Source organism: Scyliorhinus torazame, chromosome 14, assembly GCF_047496885.1.
Source record: "Scyliorhinus torazame isolate Kashiwa2021f chromosome 14, sScyTor2.1, whole genome shotgun sequence".
In the NCBI taxonomy this organism is placed as follows: domain Eukaryota; kingdom Metazoa; phylum Chordata; class Chondrichthyes; order Carcharhiniformes; family Scyliorhinidae; genus Scyliorhinus; species Scyliorhinus torazame.
In genome coordinates, this window is record NC_092720.1 from 69,905,270 (window position 1) to 69,913,142 (window position 7,873).

Sequence of the window (7,873 nt, forward strand, 5' to 3'; positions counted from 1 at the left end):
CAGCTGCTTGTCTACTGATCATACTGCTAAGAAGGCAAAGGTTCAAACACACTGGGCGCGATTCAACTAATTGGAAACAAAATCCCATAGCAAGCGCGTTTAGCCGCGTGTTTCCCAGAGCTCGCAGCACCGAGAAACACATGGCTATTTAACGCGACTCATGTTGTATAGGAGATCTCAGTGGGAAACGTGCTGTCGTATACACTGGGGAGCTCATGTTAGATCTCGCAAGACATTGCGATGTGAAGCCAACCCATTTTGTGCTGGATCCTTTTTTGGCAAATCCGCATATTAGAGCGAGACAGCTAGTCTCACTCTAATATGCAGTTCCCTGAGGTAACCAAAGCATTGAGATTCATCCCCTTCACCTTGGAGACTTCGGGCAAGTCCCATTCACAAACATGGAGCAGACGAAAGGGCAACTTATGGGGGTACTTTCTCTCTGGTCTGTGTGCCATCCTGGCACTGTCATGTTGCCCAGGTGGCACTGGCAGGGTACCAGGCTGGCATTGCCAAGGTGCCAAGCTGGCATTTTTGCACAGCGGTGATCTGGCTGGGGATGTGCCTGTGTGGGTGTGGTGGGTGCAGGAAGGCCCGGAGACTCCTTTATCGTGATTTGGGGCTTGGGGAGGATTCGGGGATCAAGTCGGGGGTGCTCGAGAGATTGGAACAGCATTTAAAAATGGTGTCCCGATCACTCCCTGCACTGAGGAGTTTCGGTGAGTGGGGCTCCTCAGTGCAGGAAATGGAACTAAATGCGACTCGGCCACACGTTCCCGTCTGAGGCCTCATATCTACCGGAGCCATGTTAGATATTGTTGTGTGTCTCGCGCTCACTAAGGACATCGTTCCCATTGGTTCGATCGCACCCTATACCTGGGAACCCTCTGTTGAATGTCCCATGTGATTCCTTTGATACTTTTCTAATAAGGATAGGATATGTGATGCACTCATTCTCCTCAGGCCATTAACCTTTCTGGGTCTTTGCAGATGCGTGTCTCCATCTCAGTCAGTTGCAATGTGAAGAATATAGTGATGTAAACACGGGTAGCCATCTTTGTCTCAAGCTCAAGTCACACTTATGGTCTGTGTTCTGTTTTAATAACAGTAAGAAGTCTTACAACACCAGGTTAAAGTCCAACAGGTTTGTTTCGAATCACTAGCTTTCGGAGCACTGCTCCTTCCTCAGGTGAGGAAGCTAGCGATTCGAAACTCCGAACGCTAGTGATTCGAAACAAATCTGTTGGACTTTAACCTGGTGTTGTAAGACTTCTTACTGTGCTCACCCGAGTCCAACGCCGGCATCTCCACATCCTGTTTTTATAAGTTCAGTTTGTTTTTGCTGGTGAATTAAAATCATTATTTGGCCGGGGACTGAATTTTTAGGATGGTGTGGGCTCGGCCTTTCCAGCTGGAGAATTGGTGGGAAAACACATTCCCACTGACTCCGACAGGCCTGGTGTCATTTTACCCTCTAATCGGCATTGATTGGCTGGAGGTGGGATTTCCATCCTCCCCTTGCAGAGCTGCCAGCCAATCAAATTAGTCGATAGTGCTCCAGGCCCTTCCAGTGGCTGGAATAAGCACTGCAGCAACATGCATGGGACTAATGTTGGGACACAGAATCCAGATAAGTGGCAGAGGTCACAGGGACGGTAGGGTAGGGGATGCATGGGAGCATCGGCATGAGAGCGATTGGTGGGATTGGCTGGGTATTGGGAGGTCCAAAGGTGTCAGGTCCTTGAGGGGAAGACACCACATGTCAGATGGGGGCTTCCCAACCCTACCTTCCCACCCGAGATTTGAGATTTTAAGTTTTCCATTACCACCCCACCTCCCAATCTATCCAGCAACAGCAGCCTAAAAGTTGAGACTGGGTGGGGAAAGGTCCAGAAGTGGCCATTAGATGGCCACTTAATGGCTTTAGTTGGGTCAAGGGGAAGGGCAGGCTTGCCTTCTGAAGTCCTCTCCACCCCATTGTTAAATCAGAACTAGGTCGGGCTGGGTGGGATTCCGGAGGAAATCTCATCCATGCGATTTCACCCTTTCATCTCCTCAAACCCCATCGGGTAGGGACCGTAAAATTCAGGTCCATGTTTTTGTCACACAAAGCGAACAATGTGGAAACCTAAGGCACTAAAATGATGGAAGCGCACAGCAGTTCAATCAGCCTCTGTGGCGATTTGATATGATTTGATCTTATGATTATACCAATTTGTGAGTTGACCAATTAAAACTCAAAACCTAACATAAGTCAAACAAAATAATCAACATGATAAAAAATAAGACGTTACACCATCAAGATAAGAACATAAGAAACAGGCGCAGGAGCAGACCATTCAGCCCTTCAAGCACATTCCACTATTCAATGAGATCATGGCTGATCTTCTACTTCAACACCATTTTCCTGCACGATCCCATGTCCTTTGAATGTTTTTAATGTACAGAATCTATCAATTTCACTCTTGAGCATACTAAACAACTGAGCTTCCACAGCCCTATGGGGCAGAGATTTCCAAAGATCCGCCTCCCTTTGCGTGAAGAATTTCCTCTTCATCTCAATCCTAAATGGCCTACCCCTTATTCTGAGACTGTGTCTACTGGTTCTAAACTACCCCCCACCCCATCACCAGCCTGAAGAAACTTCCATCCTGCATCTAACCTATTCAGCCTGATCAGATGGCCAATATTAAAAGCTGCACTATCAAATTTACTTTATGAATATGCCATTACTGAAGTTATTTGGAAGATATTGTGTTGGTAAATTGCATTAATAAACACCAAGCACATACAGGTTTTGAAGTGAAACAACCATCTAACATTTTTCCCCAGTATTTATTTCTTCCCTCAGATAAGAGTTGTTCTCCCACTCTATATCCATGAACCTTCTTATGCATGGACCTTAATACTAAGCAGTAGCAATCTATTCATCCATAGGATGAATTATAGACAAGACTGATCATGTCCTCATCAGACATACATGCAGATGAATTTCCAGCATGGGTCATTTGGTAATGAGCGTGAGAGGGAACCTTTGCTGATCATTACTTTCCATTGAGACAAATTGTTACCCTCATCCTGTCTGATAAATAATCATAAATGAGGGTCTGGATTCTCCGATTTGAAGACTAATCTGACGCCGGCGTGGGAACAGTGGCAATTCACTCCCGAAAAAATGGCACAAAAGCTGCACCGATCCTCCGTCTGCTGGGGGGCTAGCAGGCACACAGCGTAAAGCCCCCGGCTTTACCTGCGGATACGGGCGGAGAATTGCTCGGTCTGTGGCCATGCATGTGCACGGCAGTGGCCTGCAGCGGCCGCACTGTGCAAAATGGCGCCGGCCGCGCGTGGACCTGGCCTGCCAAAAACTGCCCCCCTGTGATCAGCCTCGCCACTCCCAGAACACCCCCCCACCAGTGCCCCCAGCGCCTGCCAAAGCCCCCCCTGCCCATGGAACAGCTCTCCCCCAACTGTGGGACTGTACACAATCTGCAACTGCCATGCTTGGTTCACGAAAATAAAAAGATTAAGTGTTCCATGCCGTAGGGAACTCGGCTCATCGGGGGCGGAGCATTGTCCTGAGGCCATCTGAACGGTGTGCGGAGTATTCTTTGTTTTCAAGGGGGCGGAGCATTGCAAATCGGCGCTGCCCCCGATTTCGTTGGAAACTGGGATTCTCCGGCCGATCGTCCAACGTGATTTCGGCATTGGCGACGGGAGAACCCCATGTATTCAACCTTCTTGGTCTTACCCACTCACTGTCGCAACCAATTAAGCCAGCACGGAGTGTCAAGGTGCCTTTATTTTGAAAAGACTAAATAAATTGCAATATCTGCAAAAACATATTACCCAAAGGAGAATTTTCATGCCCAAACATAACTGAAAAATTAGCTGACATCAAAGGCTAAAACATTTTTTCCCCAAGGAAAACAAAATACAATATAATGGAAATGCATTTTTCTCTCAAGCAAGCAGACTTAATAATAACTAGATCTCGGTTGCCTGGATATTGATTCAGTAAACTTAATTGGCCTCTGTTACTTGAATAAAATCTAGCAAGTTTAATCTCACACACAATAGTTTTATTCATTCAGAAAATACATTTAATTCAGTCAGCATCTTACAAATCTGACACTAGCAACTGAATGTATTTGGATACTAGACTGCATGAACCGCTGCTCTGCCAGTGAAAACAAATGGCATCTGATGCTTTTGTTCCAAGTAACAATTTTTCAAAGTATACCTTTGTTATACATGACTGAATTCTGATAACTCCATTTAATTAGGATGTTCTATTTAAATGTTGAAAAAATCTAGACAATTTCATCCCATGCCACCCATTCATAATATATGTTTCATTTCATATAGTACATATTGTTGCACAGTATGTACCAGGCTACGCTTTCAAATAAATCTGTACGAAGTTCAGAATTTAAGATTGAGCTATTCACAGAGACAAAGGAACTATTATCCAAATTTCAGAGAAGATGATCATTCCCAAATGTAAATTGTGTCAAAGAGGAATGCCAATCCTATGGCTTAAATTTACAATGATTTTTATGCAGTATTTTCAAACCACAAAGCAAAACGTTTAAATATCTACATAATTAAATAAAATTTACCAGCTAGACAAATAGAAGGTGATTTTATTCCAGGATCATTTCAGATCGGTTTTTGGCATAGTGTCCCCAAACTAGAACGTTTAAATGCACAGTGATTCTATAACTCCAAGCAGCAGCTATAATTTCAACAGTTGCCAGCCAGAACAAGTGGTGGGACCTATCAAAAAGTGTTGTACTCTATTTTGAAGAAAACCCTTCAGCTTGTTTGAAACTATTCCAGCTACAAGTATCCTCCTCATGGACTTAGTACGTTAACATAAAACGATTGCTGAAGGAGCCAAGAACCTTTTAGCCAGTTAGGGCAGGCTTCATGGAGATGGCGTGCCATGCTTATGAAAAATTATATAGATAGCAAACAACAAGATTTTATAATACTGTTACTGCTGAACACCAGCAAATATTGAAATAGCAAAATACCTGCACTGTATTTTCCATACTTACTTTTACGATTGTCAAGTTCTGAATTGTATGTCCAGCAATTTTCCAAAGTGGATTTGCAGCTCGGTGACAACATGTCTGTATAAGGGAATAAGACTGTATTAGAATATGTCTTGGCAAGGAGTATCAGAATTGTTCGGTGACATCTGTAGTATAACTTGTTTTATAGGATTACACTCAGCCGTCTAACGAGTGAACAGGGAACATGAGGAGGTTTGTTTGAACAGATGGGTCGTCTCTCATGAATATGAACTCCACAGATTAATTAAATTCTCATTGTCTCAATTTAGTTTTCAGCAGGTATGGAGCACTGGAGACTCAAATGAGCTCCGATGTTGGAGATATATCACAGCATCTACTGTTGGCATCAATGCTACACTTAACAATTTTTGAATCATATTGGGATAATTTCTTTGTCTTTGCTGTCTGCCCATCATAGAAGCCGTCCGATTTTCATTCCATTAATTTCAATGGCAAAATATTGTCCTGGTTCTATGAATGTTTAATCCAGTCCATCAGATAAAAACTTACCCCAGCAACTCCAAAGTATTTAGCTCCCCATTTTACAACTCGGAAAGTATTTTAATGGTTCTTTTACCATTTTGCTCATGGTTATTCATAAACCCATTACACCTCCACAACACCATGGTCCATTCCTCTATCACCGCCAACATCCCTTCCCCTTCTCAGCACTTCTCCACATAAGTGGAAGAGACGCAACATCTGCCTTTTTACCTCCTCTCTTTTCAGCATCCAGATGGTAGCTTCCCTGGCCTAGTAATCCAGAGACCCAGGGTAATGCTTTGGGGATCGGGGTTCAAATTCCACCATGGCAGATGTGAAATTGGAATTCAAGAAAAATCTGGAATTAATAATTATAATAATCTTTATTATTGTCACAAGTAGGTTTACATTAACACTGCAATGAAATTACTGTGAAAAGCCCCTAGTCGCCACATTCCGGTGCCTGTTCGGGTACACAGAGGGAGAGTTCAGAATGTCCAAATTGCCTAACAGCACGGCGTTCGGGACTTGTGGGAGGAAACCGGAGCACCTGTAGGAAAATACGGGGAGAACGTGCACACTCCGCACAGACAGTGACCCAAGCCAGGAATCGAACCTGGGATCCTGGCGCTGTGAAGCAATAGTGCTAGCCACTGTGCTACCGGAAAAGTCTAATGAAGTGCATAAAACCATTGCTGTAAAAAAAAACATCTGCTTCACTGGTGTCCTGTTGGGAAGGAAATCTGTCATCCTTAGCTGCCGTGGCCTACATGATCATGATGAACATTAGTATTGCAGTTTCAATCAACAAGCCGGAATCAGAAAGCCTTCCAATTAAATCTGGAGTCAGGAAGGACTGCCCTCTCTCTCCTATCCTGTTTGTGTGTTGTGTGGAACCTTTTGCTGAGGCCATCAGAAGAAAAACATTTTTTGGGGAATGGATAGGTACTTGATGGCCACGCAGACACGATGGGCCAAAGGGCCTCTTGCTGTGCTGTAAAACTCTGTGACTCTTTGACATGTGACTCAGATTCATAGTAATGTGATTGATCCTTAAGTCCCTCTGAATTGGCCTTGCAAGACACTCAGTTCAAAGCAATTAGAGATTAGCAATAAATTCTGGCTCCGCCAGTGATGTCCACATCCCATGAATGAAAGAAAAGGCACTAAACTCTACTTTCAGCTGAAGCAGTGTGCTTCTTTTCAGAGGAGGACTTGCACTGAAACACACAGCATTATAGCGTAAAACCTGGCCAGTGGGAGAGGCCCATACTGAGAGGTGGTAGTGGCTGCCCCCCAAAATGTAAGTCCACCTCTGCTGCGAAACCATCCGCAAGGCGAGGAGGAGGCGTTGGCCCACGGCCATCTGAGCAGCAAGGCGGCACTCAACCTCCAGGCCAGGGCTGGGAGGGCAGGCAGGCGATAAACCAAAAATAACAGAGGTCATCAGGCCAGATAGCCAGCAGAGCAGCCAGCCAGGAGCTCATGCGGTTATCAAGAGTTGAGGCTCAAGGCCTGGCCACCAAAGCGAGAGCCTGGAGGTGAGCAGAGCAGCAGTCGGGAGGTGTGAAGGAGGCCAGGTATGCTCTGGTGTCAAAGACCAGCCAGGCAGGGATGACAGTGGGAGGCCTGGATTGGGCAGCAAGTGGCGAGAGTGAGAGAGAGCAGGGGCCAGGCCAGATAGCCAACAGAAGCAGCCATGCAGCTGATTCCCGGCTTGGGTCACTGTCTGTGCGGAGTCTGCATGTTCTCCCTTTGGCTGGGTGGATTTCCTTTGGGTGCTCCGGTTTCCTCCCACAAGTCCCGAAAGATGTGCTTGTTAGGTGAATTGGACATTCTGAATTCTCCCTCTGTGTACCCAAACAGGCGCTGGAGTGTGGCGACTAGGGGATTTTCACAGTAACTTCATTGCAGTGTTAATGTAAGCCTACTTGTGACACTAATAAAGATTATTATTATCCCTGACCTTCTATTTTGTCGCATCAACTCCACCCCCCCACTCCACCCATTTAAACAGTATAGAACCCATCACATTTCTCCCTCTCTTCAGCTCTGAAGAAGAGTCATAAGGACTTGAAATGTTAACTCTGTTTCTCTCTCCACAGATTCTGCCAGAGCTGCTGGGTTTTTCCAGCATTTTCTGTTTTTATTTCGACCTTAACCTTATTTTTCTCATTTTTGCTTTCAGATGACAGTCGCGCATTGTTCTCTCAGTCACAACTCCTCTGGACCCATCTCTTTTTTTTATGAATGTTTTTTATTGGATTTTTGAATAACGTATATTTACCGTTATGTACACAAAATAGAAT

General features: G+C 45.0%; 1 long non-coding RNA gene across 1 annotated transcript in view; it reads right to left on the bottom strand.

The window, feature by feature from the left end:
- LOC140389303 (uncharacterized) overlaps nt 1–5,207 on the bottom strand; it is a 78,298-nt gene extending 73,091 nt beyond the window's left edge. The window contains exon 1 of the long non-coding RNA XR_011934332.1: nt 5,064–5,207. This is a non-coding gene — a long non-coding RNA (uncharacterized lncRNA). The remainder of the gene's footprint in view (nt 1–5,063) is intronic.
- Between the last annotated feature and the right edge of the window lie 2,666 nt (nt 5,208–7,873).